Below are 20,925 nucleotides of genomic sequence, written 5' to 3'. Positions count from 1 at the left end.
TGCCAGAATTGGCGCATCTTCCAGATGTGCCTTTTCTGGGGTGGCTGGGGGCAGATGTTTGTAGCCACGGGGGGGCCAATAACCATGGACCCTCTCCTGGCTATTAATATCTGCCCTCAGTCACTGGCTTTACCACTCTGGCGGAGAAAATTGCGCGGGAGCCCACGCCAATTTTTTCCGCCATTTAACCCTTTATTTCAGCAGCTACAGCGCTGAAATTTTGCACATACACACTACTAACATTAGTAATGTGGAATATGCAAAAAAAAAGGGGATATGAGATGGTTTACTGTATGTAAACCATGTCTCATATCCTGTCGGGTTTGTGCAGGAGAAATGAAAAGCCGGCAATTGAATTAGCGGCTGTTCACAGATATCGCGCTGAATGAAATCTAAATACAGAATATATATATATATGTGTCTCAATGACATATATATATATATATACTGTATATATGTTTTCCCTAACATTTGAGCACATAAATCCATTAGATGTCGGTTTTGCAAGCCTGCGCGAAAATCTCGCAGTACGGATGCCATACGGATTACATACGGAGGATGCCATGCGCAAAATACGCTGACACACCCTGACTACGGATCAATATTTTGGGGACATTTCTCCGTATTACGGCCGTAGTACGGACGTATAATACGTGGCGTATTTTCTTACGCCATGTGTGACCCCAGCCTAATTGTGATATTATTTTTGGGCCAACAGCCCGAAACACCGTGTCTGTGAATTGAGATACTGATTTGGCTTTTATCCTAAGTCATATTGCACAACTCGTTAAAGGGTTGATTGTGACTTGTAGGATCGCTACTTCCAACAGGTGGCGCTATAGAGTTTAAGTCCTCTTTTTCTCAGAAGAGGCAATTTGCATATTATTTTTTTTCTGAAACTCATATAAGTGTATACTACTTATATACAATAGATACATTTCTCTCTCACCTATAGGAAAGCTGGCCGCAGCTTACTCATCCTATCAACTACACACAGACACAATGGAAACTATGGACATGCAGATGAACATTTTTTTTTTTCAGTGGCCAAAATAAAAAATAAATGATTTAGATGTAAGTGTTCTGTGTACGGCTGATATAGACTTAAAGCACATCAACGTTTTTCAGCCATTATGCTGAAGTTGCCGACTGGCAGAAAATATTGTACATTTCATTTTCAATAGCACCAATTAACCGGAAAAACTAAATTAGCAAATACAGCTGCATTGTTTGATTCTCTTTTAACTTAGACAAAAAAAGCTAAAGTGCCTTCATGAAGGGGTAATTATGATATGTGCATGGGAAGCAAGTTTGCCACAAGGCGGATGTTTGCCTATACAAGTTAGATTTCATTTACTTTCCTGCTAGGACTTTTCGACTGAGAAATAAGCCATGATTTCAGACCATGTTCACACTAGGCTTGCTGCAGATTTTAAGTGCTAATATAAACACAATCCTCAGATCAGAAACCATAGTTCCATTCCATCCAACCCTATACCAAGTGATAAGGGGGTTACAGTAGCCCAGGACGCTCCCATGGAGCATATAAACATAAGGGGGAATGACCTCGGGGAGATCAAAACATCCAACACTGCGGAGACACCATCACGTGTTTCTCAACGCAGTGATCCAGAACACTGCCCCCATCCCTTATCGGAAATATGCAAATGCATGTAGAAAAGCTGCGGAGACACCATCACGTGTTTCTCAACGCAAGCAATGAATATCCAGGTTTTTCACCGGGAAGGAACAACCACGGGAAGGGCAGCATCCAATAAAGGAAAACCACCTATGCCAAAACATGGTATCTGTCCACGGACAGCTGTTTCGGGGTATTTTCCCCTCATCAGGGTGGAGTGGAGCATAACTACACAAAATAAGAAAGGGAGCACAAAGGTCCCAGAATAAAATAGTATCAAATTTATTAAAAAAACACATATATAACACATAAGAGAAAATAGTAGCAATCAAATTGGAGACAGCCAGATTGTGATTCTCACAGGTGTAAAGCACAGGGTCCACCTGTAATATAGTGGAAGGGAGGGCAGAAAATAGCAGCAGATAAAGTAAAGTGCACGTGCAACCCAACCATGGGTGTCCCTATAGAAGTAAAAGTCTGAGTGGAGACAAAAACACACACACGGTCTAATGCTCAATTAGTATAAAGTGAGTGCCACTAAATGATGAAGAATGCAACAGTATTGAGCAGTATAAGTATAAGGTGAGTGCCACTAAATGATGAAGCATGTAACAGTATTGAGCAGTATAAGTATAAGGTGAGTGCCACTAAATGATGAAGCATGTAACAGTATTGAGCAGTATAAGTATAAGGTGAGTGCCACTAAATGATGAAGCATGCAACAGTATTGAGCAGTATAAGTATAAGGTGAGTGCCACTAAATGATGAGCATGCACGGCGCATCCCAGACCCACGACCGCATCACATCCGGCCTCAAACTGGAGCCGTTGAGTGGGAAAACCCCTATGATGTCATTAACAACCAGACTGCACCAGCGTAAGAGACCATCAGCAACGCAGCCGGAGAGCTAGTGTGCCGCGCATGCGCACAAGTGCAGATGACACCATATTTGGCCCAGTCAACAAAGAAGGACATATTTACTAGAGGCACGTGTGTGCATGTGTACTCACATAAATTACACCATGGTGAAAGGAAAAATGAACATGCTCAATAAGGGGGCAGGCACAATTATACGTGGGCAGCATATACCAGGAACAATTAGATAATATGGTAAGATAATACATAAAGCCAAGCAAAATACTAAGTTGAATAAAAAAATCAATACTATAAAAGTCCCAAATTATTATTAAGTCCCCATGTTGGCACAGTTCGCACAAACAGATTTTCAGTGCTGCATTTTTACAAAAAGTGTACAAGTACAGAACAGTGAGCATGAATGGGGTTTAAACAGCAGGTATCTCAATCTTAAAAAGGTCCAAAGAACGTTATAGAACCCTAAATAAAGGAAGACATGTGGTCTTAAGTCCTCCGCAGGCCCTGAAAACATTCTCATGGTGAATTACTCAGATATGAAGGGCAGGTTATAGGCTAAGAGCATACAGCCTGCCATAAATGTGTGATAGCTCCCACCTTTGGTATGCTATCAGAAGAATAGATGACCCATGTCCCTGAATTTAGTCATTTGTGTGTCCGCAAAGACCCCTATGGAGAGGTGAGAATACCAGACAATCAGTTGTGGATATACCATAAATGGTAAAAAAAAAATGCGTAATCTGCACAGTCAAATTTCTCAGTTTAATGTAATAGTTTCTTTTCAGATTTTTAGTTTAGCAAAACAATTCCCCCTGGTCAAAAAGGAAGTTGTAATGATAAATGCCATCCAAATGCTGCAATGCTATGAAATGGCATCATTATTTTTTTTATCTTTTGCAATGCTCGAGAATTTAATTGCCAGTTGACTAGAAATCAATTGGTGATGGATCGATTTGCTCTCCTCTAAACATCACACATCAAAAATGTTGTATTATGTTATGGACTACGTGAATACAAAACCCAATATCACTCTTCAACTGGAAGCCTCATCATCAATAAGGAGACAGTCTATAGCACGAATGTAAAACTCAAATACACAGAGGGCCAACATTAAAAGCTTGGTCAAAGTCGCTGGCCAACCTTGATATTTATGAAAAAAAAATGTCTACAATTGAGGAAGTTTTTCCTTATCAAATATAGCAATTAACTTTTTCATATGGAAGCAAACTTAAAGGAGTTCTCGCACCAACAAAGTATATTTTTATTAACAGATCTTATAATAAAATATTAGAATATTATAACGTTATGTAAAAGCAGTAAAAAGCATGTGGTCCAATGGCCTAATTTAAATATGTAATAACAAAGAATATAAAAACTTGTTTAATATAGATAATAAAGTATGATGCACACATTAGTGCTTGTAAACACAATATGCATTCCTCCACGTTACCCTCCACATGCACAGTATGATGACCCTCCTCAATACTCCAACAAAGAATGGTGACCCCAGTATGATTATCCAACTGTAATCCCCATACATCTCTCCAAACAGTATAATGTCCATAAAAAGCACTCAATACAGTATAATGGGTCTCACATAGCTCTTAATGCAGTATAATGGGGCCCTGCATTGCATCCCACAGAGTATAATGGCTCCCATAGTGTTCCATTCAGTATAATGGCCCCATATAGTGCTCCATACAGTATAATAGCCACAAAAAGTGTTCCATACAGAACAATATCCCCACATAGTACTCTGTACTGTGTAATGGCTCCACATAGTGTTCAATACAGTATAATAGCCCCATATAGTGCTCTGTACAGAATAATGGCCCCCAAAGCGCTCCATAAAGTATAATGGACACCCATATTGTGCTCCATACAGTATAATGGCCTCACATAGTGCTCTGTATATTATAATGGCTCCACATATTGCTTCATACAGTATTATCACAACAAAAAGTGCTCCATACAGTACAGTGGGCCCCGTATTGTGCTCCATACAGTATAATGGCCTCACATAATGCTCCATATAGTATAATGAGCCCACATAGTGCTTCATATAGCATAATGGCCATACATAGTGCTCCATACAGTATGATGGGCATCACTTAATGCTCCATTATTATAATGACCTACTGTACATAGTGCTCCATATAGTATAATGGCCTCACATCGTGCTCCATAAAGTAAAACAGCCTCATATAGTGCTCCATAAAGTATAAAGGCCCCCACATAGCGCTGCATGTAGTATAAAGGGCCCCATATAGTGCTACATACAGTATATTGGCCTCACCTAGTGTTACATACAGTGAAATGACCTCAAGTAGTGCTCCATACAGTATAAAGTGCCCTAGATAGCCTTCCATCAGTAAAAAAGGCACCTCTCTACAGTATAATGGCCCTACATATTCCTCCCTAAAGTATAACGTACCCCACATAGTATTCCATACAATGTAATGTGCCCCACATAATGCGCCATACAGTATAATGGCCCCACTTTAAAAAAAATAAATACTCACCACTGCCCATTCCCCCCTGATCTCTTCATGGTGTCTTCAGATTCTCTGCACATCTCAACACAGTAGGCATATTGTAATTATGTCATCGCACCCACTGGGCTGGGATGTCAGATGCAGATGAGTAATGATGGTAGAGGGAGCGTCAGATAATGCTCCCTCATCCATCATTCCTTTCAACTGTATCGCCATCCAGGATGTCGATATGGCTGAAAGTGTGATTCTGGGTGAAAGCTTGATCCCGGGTAGGGGACCCGCCTGACATCATGGGCCAAATATATACAGGTTTGGCCTGCGGGCTAGAGTGTGCCATATGTGGTCTATAGGAATGTCCTCTGTTGTGAGTTCCGTTCTTGGGCTCCATCCAGTGGTTGCAAATGGTATTTTTGGGAGTTCTGCTCTTGGGCTCCCTCTAGTGGTTTCAAGTGGAACTTAGCAGCTGCTTTCACTAATCGGTTCCCTGGCCTTGTTATTTAACTGGGCTTTTGGCTGTAGTGGATGCCAGCTGTCAATGTTCCTTCCTGTGGATTCAGTCCTTTCCTGGAAGTTCTCTGTTGGCCAGTCCATTTCAGCTTAAGATAAGTTCTGCTAGTTTTTGGGTTTTTCCCTGCCTATGACCTTCTGTTCAGTTTAAGTTATATCTCTTTTGTCCAGCTTGTCATCATGAAATATTCCGGCTAGTTGGAAGCTCTGGGGATGCAGATTTGCCCCTCCACACCGTGAGTCGGTGTGGAGGTTATTTTTGTAAACTCTGCATGGACATTTAGTTTTTATACTGACCGCACAGTAGCCTTTTCTTTCTCTGTCTATTTAGAAAGTATTGGCCTCCTTTGCTAAAATCTAGTTTCATTTCTGAGTTTGTCATTTCCCTCTTCACTCACCGTCAATATTTGTGGGGGGCTATCTTTCCTTTGGGGGTTTCTCTGAGGCGAGATAGTTTTCCGTTTCCATCTTCAGGGGTAGCTAGTTCTTAGGCTGTGAAGAGGCGTCTAGGCAGAGATAGGAACGCTCCACGGCTATTTTTAGTGTTGGTGTTAGGAGTAGGGATTGCGGTCAGTAAAGTTACCACCTCCTCAGAGCTAGTATATTATTTGTTTTACCCACTAGGTCATTTCAATGCTGCTCCGTAATCACTAGGTCATATAGGTGATTACTGTCTGTAGAGCTGCCACCTCCTCTGAGCTTGTCCATGATTGGTTTTACCCGCCAGGTCATCTCAGTACCACTCCGTAACCACCAGGTCATAACAGTCCTCTCTGTGTGCTTACTTATTAAGAATGAATTATTAACTAGCAGGTAAAGGTACCGTATATACTCGAGTATAAGCCGTGATTTTCAGCCCAAAATAATGGGCTGAAAGTGCCCCTTTCGGCTTATACTCGAGTCATGGAAGGCGGGGGGATCGGCGGGTGAGGGGGAGTGAAGACGGTCACATACTCACCTGCTCCTGGCATTCCTGACACGGTCCCTGCGTATCCCATGGTCTCCGGCGCCTGCACCTTCTTCCTCTGTTCAGCGGTCACGTGGTACCGCTCATTAAATTAATGAATAAGGACTCCACTCCCATAGGGTTGGAGCCGCATATTCATTCCTGTAATGAGCGGTACCAGTGACCGCTGACAGAGGAAGAAGCTGCAGGCGCCGGAGACCAGGTGTCCCGGAGAAGCTGCCAGGGACCGTGCCAGGTGCAGGTGAGTATTTCATATTCACCTGTCCCTCGTTCCAGCGTCGGCGCCACTTTGTCTTCTGCATCCTCTGCGATGACACGCACTGAACTGTCAGTGCGGAGAGACGGGATGCTGAGGAGCAGTGACGAGAGGTGAGTATGACATTTTTTTTTAATGCAGCAGCAGCATTATATGTGGTACATTGTTATATGGAGCATCTATGGGGCCATACTGAACTGTATGGAGCATTATATGGGGCATATTTGTATATGGAGCATCTATAGGGCCATACTGAACTTTATGGAGCATTATATGGGGCATATTTGTATATGGAGCATCTATGGGGCCATAATGAACTGCATGGAGCATTATATGGGGCGCATTTTAATATGGAGCATCTTATGGGGCCCATCATGAACTGTATGGAGCATTATATGGGGCTCCTGATTCATGATACACCGGAGACCAGAACTGTGCACAGTATTCTAAGTGTGGTCGAACTAGTGACTTGTATAGAGGTAAAATTATGTTCTCCTCATGAGCATCTATGCTTCTTTTAATGCATCCCATTGTTTTATTTGCCTTTGTAGCAGCTGCCTGACACTGGCCATTAAATGTGAGTTTGTCATCCACCCATACTCGCAGGTCTTTTTCATTGACAGTTTTGCCCAGAGTTTTAGAATTAAGCACATAGTTATACATCTTATTCCTTCTACCCAAGTGCATGACCTTACATTTATCCCCATTAAAGCTCATTTGCCATTTATCAGCCCAAGCTTCTAGTTTACATAAATCATCCTGTAATATAAAATTGTCCTCCCCTGTATTGATTACCCTGCAGAGTTTTGTCCCTGGATCAACGCCCTATCAAGGAATCTAGTATATATACCCTGTAACATTATATGTTTCCAGAAAGGCATCCAGTCCCCTCTTAAATTTAAGTAATGAATCTCTCATTAGGGTTGAGCGAAACGGATCGGACATTTTCAAAAATCGCCGACTTTCGGCAAAGTCGGGTTTCGTGAAACCCGACCCGATCCCAGCGTGGGATCGGCCATGCTGTCGGCGATCTTCGCACCAAAGTCGCGTTTCGTATGACGCTTTCAGCACCATTTCTCAGCCAATGAAGGTGGACGCAGAGTGTGGGCAGCGTGATGACATAGGTCTCGGTCCCCACCATCTTAGAGAAGGGCATGACAGTGATTGGCTTGCTTTCTGCGGCGTCACAGGGGCTATAAAGGGGCGTGCACGCCGACCGCCATCTTACTTCTGCCGATCTGAGCATAAGGAGAGGTTGCTGCAGCTTCGTCAGAAGCAGGGATATTGTTAGGGAGGAAATATTAACCCCCAAACTGCTTGTGCTGTAGCGATTTCCACTGTCCAACACCACCTTTTCTTTGCAGGGACAGTGGAGGCTAGATTTCTGTGCATCAGCTCTGTAGCTTATAAGGCTCCCTGATAGCTGCATTGCTGTTTGTACGCCGCTGTGCAAACCAACTGCTTTTTAAAAGCAAAAGTCCTGTTGCTCCTTTCTGCACAGTTCTATTTTTTTTTTGTCCACACTTTTGTGTGCAGCAGTCCTTTTTATTGCTGGCTGCCATACTTGTCCTGAGATCATTGTAGGGAGATTGTTATTGTAGTACAGTCCCTTTTTTATATATATATTTCCAGCCACTTTCTGCCACTTATACTGTGTAGTGTAATACAGTGGGCCTGTTTTTTTTTTTTTGCTGCAGTGTCCCACACATAAAAAGGGAGATTTATATTGCCACTCAGTGCATCTGCGTCAGTTCTGTTTGGCGTAGATCTGCCAGCCACTTTCTGCCACTTATACTGTGTAGTGTAATGCAGTGGGCCTGAATATTGCAGCAGTCTCCCACACATAAAAAGGGAGATTTAAATTGCCACTTAGTGGATCTACTTGAGTTCTGTTTGGCGTATATCTGCCAGCCACGTTCTGCCTTGTACATTGTGTGGTGTAATACACAGGGCCTGTTTTCCCCTGCAGTCTCCCCCCCTCCAAAAAAAAGGGAGCTTTAAATTGCCACTTAGTGGATCTACATGAGTTCTGTTTGGCGTATATCTGCCAACTATGTTCTGCCTTGTACATTGTGTGGTGTAATACACAGGGCCTGTTTTTCCCTGCAGTCTCCCCCCAAAAAAAAACCCCGGAGCTTTAAATTGCCACTTAGTGGATCTACGTGACTTCTGTTTGGCGTATGTCTGCCAGCCACGTTCTGCCTTGTACATTGTGTGGTGTAATACACAGGGCCTGTTTTCCCCTGCAGTCTCCCCCCACAAAAAAAAAAGGAGCTATAAATTGCCACTTAGTGGATCTGCGTGAGTTCTGTTTGGCGTATATCTGCCAGCCATGTTCTGCCTTGTACATTGTGTGGTGTAATACACAGGGCCTGTTTTCCCCTGCAGTCTTCCCCCACAAAAAAAGGGGGCTTTAAATTGCCACTTAGTGGATCTACGTGAGTTCTATTTGGCATATATCTGCCAACCACGTTCTGCCTTGTACATTGTGTGGTGTAATACACAGGGCCTGTTTTTCCCTGCAGTCTCCCCCCCCAAAAAAAAGGGAGCTTTAAATTGCCACTTAGTGGATCTACATGAGTTCTGTTTGGCATATATCTGCCAACCACGTTCTGCCTTGTACATTGTGTGGTGTAATACACAGGGCCTGTTTTCCCCTGCAGTCTCCCCCCCACAAAAAAAGGGAGCTTTAAATTGCCACTTAGTGGATCTACGTGAGTTCTGTTTGGCGTATATCTGCCAGCCACGTCCTGCCTTGTACATTGTGTGGTGTAATACACAGTGACTGCTTTTCCTGCAGTCTTCCCACCAAAAAAAGGGAGATATAAATTCTCCAAAAGTTAATATACATCTTCTACCTTGTTTAACAGTAGCATATAACGGTTTTTATATTGGTAACATTTCCGCAAAAATTAGGAAGTCTGGTGGAAGAGGCCGTGGGCGGTCGTTGCCAGCTGGTACTGATGGTGGGGGTGGTAGTGGAGCATCTGGTGGTACTGAGAAAAGCAAGATAGCACCAAAGGCTCGAGGTGTTGAGGGCAGCGTCATTGTCTGGCTACACAAGGCCTCGAAGGCTCCCTTATCTGGGAGTTGGAAAACAGCTTTTAAAGCCGGAGCAGCAGGAACAAGCTTTGGCTTTCCTTGCTGACTCAGCCTCTAGCTCTTTCACCTCCTCTTCAGAAGCTTCGAAATCTAAAACCAGCGAGTCGTCAGTGGCTGCTCCAGGTCTGGAAAAAGTTGCTTCCTTGTGTCCTTCACCCAAAACAAAAGTGAAGGATGCGGAAGGCAACACTACACTTTACTCCATGGAGCTCTTTACACATACCGTGCCTGGGTTAGAGAGAGAAATTGTTAAAAGCCTATTACAGGATGAATCGGACATGGAGTGCACAGATGCACAGCCACAGCTTGATTATTATGCTGTTCCATTGACTCGGATCACTACTTTGCCCTCGCAGTGTACTGAGCCCGAATCTGACCCTGATGAGACTATGGTGCCCAGTCCCGAACGCTATAGCACCTTACACGTTGACACAGAGGACGGTGCACATGACATTGAAGAGGAGGTGGTAGATGACCCAGTTGTTGACCCTGATTGGCAGACATTGGGGGAAGAGGGTGCCGCTGCCTGTAGCTCAGAAGCAGAGGAGGATGATCTGCTGCATCCATATACATCGCAAAAGCTGTCATCTGGCAGGCCCGCATTAGGCCCAAAACGTGTGTCAAAAACACAACAGGTGTAGGACAGCGTTGCAATACGGTGACAGTAGCACGGCGTGCAAAGCCTGAAAAGGTATTCCAAAGTAGGAGGAGTGCAGTTTGGCAATTTTTTAACCAAGATCCGAATGATCAGTCCAAAGTTATATGTAAGAAATGCTCCAAGACCTTTAGCAGAGGGAAGAATCTACAAAGTTTAAATACAACGTGCATGCATAGACATCTAACCAGCAGGCACTTGGAAGCATGGACTAACTACCAAACTTCCTGTACCGTTGATTTACCTGCTCATATTGAAGTTAGTCAGCAACGCAATTTTGCTTCCCTCACTGGAAGCCCACCGGTTATGGCACCACCAGTAACAAATGTGGAGGTATTGTCGCATGGCCCAAGCAGTCAGGGAATCACAAGGTTCTTGGTTGGAAACACTGTAGGTAGGCCCACATCAAGAATACCATCACCAACCCTCTCTCAGTCTGCCATGTCCACCACCACCCCGCACTAGTTCCACCATATGCAGCTCTCCAGTCCAGCTCAGCCTACAAGAGACTCTAGATAGGAAATGAAAGTACTCTTCCTCTCATCCACGTACACAGAGTTTGAATGGCTACATTGCTTGACTAATCTCGTTAGAGATGATGCCCTACCGGTTGGTTGAAAAGCCCTGATGGGCTACGCAGTACCACGCTATGACCTACCCAGTCGACACTTCTTTGCGAGAAAAGCCATCCCAGCACTCCACCAACATGTCAAAGAATGCATTGTCCATGCACTGAGGCAATCGGTCAGTAGAAATGCGCACCTAACAACTGATGCATGGACCAGTAGGCATGGCCAGGGATGTTACGTGTCCATCACGGCACACTGGGTTAATGTGGTGAATGCAGGGTCCACAGGGGACAGCCATAGTGGCACAGTTCTGCCTGGCCCACGGTATAGGAAACAGTTGGCTGTAGGCATTTGCACCTCCTCCTCCTCCTCTTCCACAAGCGAAAGCTTGTCCACAGAGCTCAGTCGCACAAACACTCTATCCGCAGCTGCCAGTGTTGCACCCATGGTGTCCCATTATGGAACAGCTAGTGGTAAACGTCAGCAGGCTGTGTTGCAAATGAAGTGTTTGGGCAACAACAGACACACCGCGGAAGTACTGGCCGAGTACTTGCAGCAAGAAACTCAGTCATGGTTGGGCAGTGTACATCTTGAGGCAGGCAAGGTAGTCAGTGATAACGGAAGAAATTTTATGGCTGCCATAGCCCTTTCAGAACTGAAACACATACCTTGGCTGGCTCTCACCTTGAACCTGGTGGTGCAGTGCTTCCTGCAAAGTTATCCGGGGTTACCAGCCCTGCTCCTGAAGATGCGAAGACTTTGCTCGCACATCCTCCGGTCGCCCGTACACTCCATCAGCGATCGCTGAATCTTCCCCAGCACCGCCTAATAATAGACGTTGCAACAAGGTGGAACTCTACACTGCACATGCTTCAGAGGCTGTGCGAACAGAGGCATGCTATAATTTATTTGTGGGAGGATACACATACATGGGCAGGCAGTTGGATGGCAGACATGGAGTTGTCAGGTGTGCAGTGGTCGAAGCTCCAAGACCTCTGTCAAGTCCTTCAGTGTTTTGAGGAATGCACACGGCTGGTCAGTGCGGACGACGCCATCATAAGCATGAGCATCCCACTAATGCGTCTGCTGATGCAAAGTTTGACGCACATCAAGGAGCAGGCGTCTGTGGCCGAGGAGGAGGGAAGCCTTGATGACAGTCAGCCATTGTCTGGTCAGGGAAGTCTCCGGGATGAGGTGGCAGATGAAGAGGAGGAGGAGGATGATGGGGCTGAATATTTATGGGAGGAGGATGCTTCTTAGGGGGCAATAGAAACTGGTGGCATTGCAAGGTCAGGTACAGGGTTTTTGCAGGCCACAAGTGATGTAGATTTTCAAGAAATTGCTCCTCAACTCAACACAAGCAGTGAATTGACACCTGGAACTTTGGCCCACATGGCAGAGTATGCCTTGCGCATCCTAAAACGGGACCCCCGCATTATCAAAATGATGACCGATGACGATTGCTGGTTGGCCTGCCTCCTGGATCCACGATACAAAGGCAAATTACAAAATATCATGCCACATGAGAACCTTGAGCAAATATTAGCTACCAAACAAGCAACTCTTGTAGACCGTTTGGTTCAGGCATTCCCAGCACACAGCGGCACTGATGGTTCTCACACGAGCTGTAGGGGGCAACATGGCAGAGGTGCTAGAGGTGCACAGAGCCGAAGTGGCACTGGACAGAGGGGATTTCTCACCAGGTTGTGGAATGATTTCGCAATGACCGCAGACATGGCAGGTACTGCTGCATCGATTCAAAGTGACAGGAGACAGCATTTCTCCAGTATGGTTACCAGCTATTTTTCAGCCATTATCGATGTTCTCCCTCACAGGTCATTCCCCTTTGATTACTGGGCATCTAAACTAGACACCTGGCCCGAATTGGCAGAATATGCATTACAGGAGCTCGCTTGCCCAGCTTCTAGTGTGCTCTCAGAAAGAGTCTTCAGTAGTGTTGAGCATTCCGATACCGCAAGTATCGGGTATCGGCCGATACTTGCGGGTATCGGAATTCCGATACCGAGATCCGATACTTTTGTGGTATCGGGTATCGGTATCGAAACAACATTAATGTGTAAAATAAAGACTTAAAATAAAAAATATTGCTATTCTCACCTCTCCGACGCAGCCTGGACCTCACCGAGGGAACCGGCAGCGTTCTTTGCTTAAAATGCGCGCGTTTACTTCCTTCTGTGACGTCACGGCTTGTGATTGGTCGTGTGCCGCCCATGTGGCCGCGACGCGACCAATCACAGCAAGCCGTGACGTAATTTTCAGGTCCTCAATGCCTAATTCTAGGCATTCAAGATTTTAAAATTACGTTCCGGCTTGTGATTGGTCGCGTCGCGGTCACATGGGCGACGCGACCAATCACAAGCCGTGACGTCACGGGAGGCAGGAAACGCGCGCATTTTAAAATTACGTCACGGCTTGTGATTGGTTGCGTGCCGCCCATGTGACCGCGACGCGACCAATCACAGCAAGCCATGACGTAATTTCAGGTCCTGTATGCCTAATTCTGCATTCAGGACCTGAAATTACGTCACGGCTTGCTGTGATTGGTCGCGTCGCGGTCACATGGGCGGCACGCAACCAATCACAAGCCGTGACGTAATTTTAAAATGCGCGCGTTTCCTGCCTCCCGTGACGTCACGGCTTGTGATTGGTCGCGTCGCCCATGTGACCGCGATGCGACCAATCACAAGCCGGAACGTAATTTTAAAATCTTGAATGCCTAGAATTAGGCATTGAGGACCTGAAAATTACGTCACGGCTTGCTGTGATTGGTCGCGTCGCGGCCACATGGGCGGCACGCGACCAATCACAAGCCGTGACGTCACGGAAGGAAGTAAACGCGCGCATTTTAAGCAAAGAACGCTGCCGGTTCCCTCGGTGAGGTCCATGCTGCGTCGGAGAGGTGAGTATAGCAATATTTTTTATTTTAATTCTTTCTTTTACACATTAATATGGATCCCAGGGCCTGAAGGAGAGTTTCCTCTCCTTCAGACCCTGGGAACCATCAGGATACCGTCCGATACTTGAGTCCCATTGACTTGTATTGGTATCGGGTATCGGTATCGAATTAGATCCGATACTTTGCCGGTATCGGCCGATACTTTCCGATACCGATACTTTCAAGTATCGGACGGTATCGCTCAACACTAGTCTTCAGTGCTGCTGGTTCAATACTGACTGAAAAAAGGACACGTCTGGCTCCCCGAAATGTTTATGATCTAACCTTCATTAAAATGAACCAATCATGGATTTCAAATTATTTTGCCCCACCTTTCCCTGCTGACACGTAGCTTGCCAGAAAAATTTATTGTTTTTGGCCTCCTCTTACTGACTGCTCCAATTCCGCCAATTGCAGGTGCCGAATGTCCACCATAGGCCATTTGTATACCTCCCTCAATGGGCTGACTCCCCCCACAGGGCCGTGGTCACAACGTGGCGCAAGCATCCGTGCGAGTGCCATTTGCCTGGACAGGTGGGTGTGCCCACTCTTGGGCCACAGCACTGGCACAGGGTCCCTCATAGTACAATGAAGTGTCTCTGACGGTGGTGGTGCACAACCAACGTAAGACACACCATCGTAATATGAGGGGCCCTGGGCCAGTACCACCGCCCACGAGAGAGTGTTCCCCCCCAGCTCGAACTGTGCTCTACCACTTGAAAAACTTACCTCTCCTTGCACCACCACTGTGTTGTCTGTGCTGTTAAATCCTTAAATGGCACTGCCATAACAAATTTGTTGCAATGATAGATTATAGTAAAAATATACAGGGGCCCTGGCCTCCATTTAGACCCCTTAATACTTTGCGCCAACTACCCCTGTCTGCAACTCTGCAGAGGAGCCCACCCCTGTACCTCGCTATGCCACCAGTTTATTTATGACCAATTCCTTGGCTGACATTTAGCTCACTTTAGTATTTTGGCCTACTAACTGTGTCAGCCACTTCTAACAGTTGACCTCCGCTGAACAAAGCTATGCCACCTCTGTACTCCTGTTACCAATTGTGAACTGCATGTAGCCTACTTACTTATTTGTGCCTAGTAACTGTGTCAGCCTCTCATAACAGTTGTCCTCCCACGCTGAGACAAGCTAGGCCGCCTGCTTAGTCCTGCTAGCAGTTTTTAACTGCATTTAGCCAACTTTTTTTATGTTAGGCCTCTGTCTGTCTGTCTGTCTGCTCCACACATTACAACTGTCCCCCCCGAAACAAGCTAGGCTGCCTGGTTAGTCCTGCTAGCAGTTTAGAACTGCATGAAGCCACCATTTTTTATTTTAGGCCTCTGTCTGTCTGCCTGTCTGTCGGCGCCACACATTACAACTGTCCCCCCCTGAAACAAGCTAGGCTGCCTGGTTAGTCCTGCTTGCAGTTTTGAACTGCATTTAGACACTTTTTTTAGGTTAGGCCTCTGTCTGTCTGTCTGTCTGTCTGTCGGCGCCACACATTACAACTACCCCCCCCCCCCTGAAACAAGCTAGGCTGCCTGGTTAGTCCTGCTAGCAGTTTTGAACTGCATTTAGACACCTTTTTTTAGGTTAGGCCTCTGTCTGTCTGTCTGTCTGTCTATCTGTCGGCGCCACAAATTACAACTGCCCCCCCCCCGATACAAGCTAGGCCGCCTGGCTAGTCCTGCTAGCAGTTTTGAACTGCATTTAGACACTTTTTTTAGGTTAGTCCTCTGTCTGTCTGTCTGTCGGTGCCACACATTACAACTGCCCCCCCTGAAACAAGCTAGGCCATCTGGTTAGTCCTGCTAGCAGTTTTGAACTGCATTTAGACACCTTTTTTTAGGTTAGGCCTCTGTCTGTCTGTCTGTCGGCGCCACACATTACAACTGTCCCCCCCTGAAACAAGCTAGGCCGCCTGTGTACTCCTCTTACCAATGTAGAACAGCATTTAGCCTACTTCTTTATTTTGTCCTAGTAACTGTGTCAGACTCTCACAACAGTTGTCCTCCACCGCTGAACCCAGAAAGGCCGCCTGTGTACTCCTCTTACCAATTGTGAACTGCATATATCGTTCTTTTTTATTTTACACCTACTCAGTGTGTCAGAGCCACTAATTACACTTGTCCTCCTCCGCTGAACCACGCTATGCCGACTGTGTACTCCTATTAGAAATTTTGAACTGCAATTAGCCACCTTTTTTAATTGTAGGCCTACTCTGTCTGTCTGAGCCACTTATTACAGTTGTCCTCCGCTGAGCAAAGCTATGCCGCCTGTATACTCCACTAACCAATTTTGAACTGCATTTTGCCTACTTTCTTATTTATGCCTACTAACGGTATCTGCCTCTCATTACAGTTGTCCTCCACTCAACAAAGCTGAGCCTCAGTTTTCATCCGATGTCAGATATTAAACTGCATTTGGCCTGCTTGTTTGGTTGGGCCTACTAACGGTGTCTGCCGCTGCTTGGTGTTCTCCTCCAATGAACAAAGCTGAGCTTCAATCTTCAGGCTTTCGGCCTATATCAGATATTAAACGGCATTTGGCCTACTAGTTTGGTTGGGCCCTACTAACGGTGTCTGCCGCTCCTTGCTTGTCTCCTCCACTGAACAAAGCTAAGCTTCAATCTTCAGGCTTTCGGCCTATAGGAAATTTTAAACTGCATTTGGCCTACTTGTTTGGTTGGGCCCTAGTAATAGTGTCTGCCGCTCCTTGCTTGTCTCCTCCACTGAATATAGCTGAGCTTCAATTTTCAGGCTTTCGGCCTATATCAGATATTAACCTGCATTTGGCCTACTTGTTTGGTTGGGCCTACTAATGGTGTCTGCCGCTGCTTGGTATTCTCCTCCAATGAACAAAGCAGTGCCGCCTGTTTACTCCTGTTACCAATTTTGAACTGCATTTAGACTAATTTAATCTTTGGGACTATATCTGTGTTTCCTCCTCATCCTGCCCATTGCCCAGCCACTGCTAGATGAGTCTGCTGGTACACTGACCCAGACCACTACATTCCCCTTGCACTCTACACAGCCAGAATCTGACCCTGCTGAAAGTCATGTTCCCCTTCCCACATACTATACCACCTTACACGGGGACAAAGAGGAAGGTGCAGATTAAAGTGCAGGTTCCTTCATCAGGTGGGGGAGCATACACGTTGGCGACGTCACTGGCACAGGGCCCCTCATAGCACGCAAAAGTGTCTCTGCCGGTGGGAGGCACCCCCGCCGTCAAACACACCACCGTATTTTGAGGGGCCCTGTGCCAGTGCCAATGCGAACAAGTGGGCCCCCCTGCTTGCTTGTGATCACAGCACTTGCAAAGTTTTAATACTTACCTCTCCCAGCTCCACCGCCATGACGTAGTCCGCGTTTCCTGGGCCCACAAAAAAATGACCCCCAAATTTCCATGCCTAACTATTATTATAAGGTAAATTAAGATTCACAAGCTTAAGTGACAAGAATTGATGTTTTTGACATTAAAATGGGCACTGTTGGTGTTTTCCTGTCCTCCACTCACTGCCGACTTTGATTCCCCATTGACTTACATTGGGTTTCGTGTTTCGGTTGATCCCCGACTTTTCGCGATAATTGGCCGATTTCACTCGACCCGACTTTTGACAAAGTCGGGTTTCGCAAAACCCGACTCGATCCTAAAAAAGTAAAAGTCGCTCAACCCTATCTCTCATTACAACATCATACGGCAGAGAGTTCCATAGTCTCACTGCTCTTACAGTAAAGAACCCGCGTCTATTGTTATGCTTAAACCTTTTTTCCTCCAGACGTAGAGGATGCCCCCTTGTCCCTGTCTCAGGTCTATGATTAAAAAGATCATCAGAAAGGTCTTTGTACTGACCCTCATATATTTATACATTAACATAAGATCACCACTTAGCCTTCGTTTTTCTAAACTAAATAGTCCCAAGTGTGATAACCTATCTTGGTATTGCAGACCCCCCAGTCCTCTAATAACCTTGGTCGCTCTTCTCTGCACCCGCTCTAGTTCAGCTATGTCTTTCTTATACACCGGAGACCAGAACTGTGCACAGTATTCTAAGTGTGGTCGAACTAGTGACTTGTATAGAGGTAAAATTATGTTCTCCTCATGAGCATCTATGCTTCTTTTAATGCATCCCATTATTTTATTTGCCTTTGTAGCAGCTGACTGACACTGGCTGCTGAATATGAGTTTGTCATCCACCCATACACCCAGGTCTTTTTCATTGACGGTTTTGCCCAGAGTTTTAGAATTAAGCACATAGTTATTAATCAAATTACTTCTACCCAAGTGCATGACCTTACATTTATCCCCATTAAAGCTCATTTGCCATTTATCAGCCCAAGCTTCTAGTTTACATAAATCATCCTGTAATATAAAATTGTCCTCCTCTGTATTGATTACCCTGCAGAGTTTAGTGTTATCTGCAAATATTGAAATTCTACACTGAATGCCCCCTACAAGGTCATTAATAAATATGTTAAAAAGAAGAGGGCCCAATACTGACCCCTGTGGTACCCCACTGCTAACCGCGACCCAGACCGAGTGTGCTCCATTAATAACCACCCTTTGTTTCCTATCCCTGAGCCAGCTCTTAACCCACTTACACATATTTTCCCCTATCCCCATTATTCTCATTTTATGTATCAACCTTTTGTGTGGCACCGTATCAAAAGCTTTTGAAAAGTGCATATACACTACGTCCACTGGGTTCCCTTGGTGCAGTCCGGAACTTACTACTTCGTAGAAGCTGATCAAATTTCAGCTTTTCTTCCCCTCATGATCTCTCACCGATCCAATCCGTGGAGGTTTCTTTATTTTTACCTTCAGTTTTTGTGTGGTGTTATCTTTTGTTTATTTTATTTTTATTGTATCTACTTCTTTTACTTTGTTACTACTGCATTTATTGTATGTTAAATCTAAAGTGTAATAAGTTTATTTATTGCTGCTCTAAATGTACCCACAAGCTCAAAGAGGGAAAATATAGCTGATCTGTATTACCAAGTGTTTACCAGCATGTTAGAAGTGTATCTGTTTGATACTCGATCACTTGTTATGTATGTTTGCCAGGATTTTATCCAGGTTATTCATCTCGCTGGCCTAGAAAAGCAACGAATGGTGGCAGCAAAAACTGCGTTGTGGATTCACGTCTTTGCAAGGACTACTTGATCTAATAGTTATGTAGATTTTATGTATTTAACAAATTGTGTTGAATTATTAGATAACACTGGGGGTGAATAAATAAGTTCCAAGGGATGTATAAGTATACATTTAGTATTATGCTAAAAATACATATGCTAAACTACATTGGCAAATACACAGCAACTAAAGATTTTTTTTCACCTCTTATTTCAATTTTTCAAAAATATTGTCATTAAAAAATAGCATCAATGCTCATATTTACAGCATAAAGGGAAATTCAATCACATTCTGTTAAAGTTATATATAAAGGGACGATGGATGAAGATAAAATTAACGTAAACCTATTCTTATGTCCCAGACCGACTCCACTGCTCAGAAATGACATCTATGTCCCCCACTGGTCACCAGACATAAAATAGGTCATGTGATTACTGCAACCAATTAGCAGCAGCATTTACAGAAGAATATTGATGATTGGCTGCAGCAGTTATGTGACAATTTTTTACGTCACAAGACTAGCAGTGGACATGGAGTTTAGAACCGAATAGTTCAAGATTTAGGTATAGATATTTTTTTTCTTTTTCCAGTACTCTCATAATGATATCTGAGAAAACTTGAGCAAAACAAGAAACTGTGAAGCAGAATGATAAATTATAATAACAACTGGAAAAAAAAATTACAGGATCTGTAAAATGTATGGACATGACCTAAGAGAAAAGCATGTCAATGAAAATATGTGGCAGGATTATTACTGAGGTAGAACGGAGTGTACTGTACATCTTTTGTTAAAACCGTGAATAATAATCATAGACTAGTGCAGTATGGAACGTTACTTTTACAAGAACTCCTTTTAATGGTGAACCATAGAAAAATAAATATGCAATTTTATTAGAATTGATTATAAATGTCCTGATATGCTTCACATCAAAATCTGCCATTTTTATTTGTAACTCTGAGATAGAGAATAGGAAAAATAAATGTGGTCTGATTTGTAGAGGTAAAAAACATCACAGAAGTGACAGCCCGAGTGAGAACTAATTACGGTGTACTGAGTTATTGAAGAAAAACTTGACATTTGGTGCTTTAGTAAAACAAATAAATGGTAAAATAATAAAACAAAGTTTCATTTAAAAATGTAATTATAAATTAAAATGTTTCTGTAAAGGAGTCATAGTAGTCAAAAACTGTCTATAGCTTTAGATTTAAATAAAAAATGTCCTGCTGTGGTTAGAGATAGCAACGAAATTCTGTGCCATTTCATGCTGTCTTCGGACTCAAACTTTCCTGAATTTGTCCCCTACTTTGTGTTAACATACTTTTTGTGGGCCAGCAAGAAGTAAAGGACAGATATACAGTGACATGTAAAAGTTTGGGCACCCCTGGTCAAAATTACTGTTATTGTGAACAGTTAGGCAAGTTGAAGATGAAATCACCTCTAAAAGGCCTAAAGTTAAGATGACACATTTACTTTGTATTTTAGGCAAAAGTAAATAAATATATATATATATATATATATATATATATATATATATATATATATATATATATATATATATATATATACATATATATATATATACATATATATATATATATATATATATATATATATATATATATATATACACATATATATATATACATATATATATATATATACATATATATATATATATATATATATATATATATATATATATATATATACACACACAGTGGGGAAAATAAGTATTTGATACACTGATGATTTTGCACATTTTCCCACTT

The sequence above is a fragment of the Ranitomeya variabilis genome, chromosome 5 (assembly GCF_051348905.1).
Source record: "Ranitomeya variabilis isolate aRanVar5 chromosome 5, aRanVar5.hap1, whole genome shotgun sequence".
Taxonomy (NCBI): Eukaryota; Metazoa; Chordata; class Amphibia; order Anura; family Dendrobatidae; genus Ranitomeya; species Ranitomeya variabilis.
The sequence above is the reverse complement of the archived record's forward strand: the minus strand, read 5'-3'. Positions refer to the sequence as shown.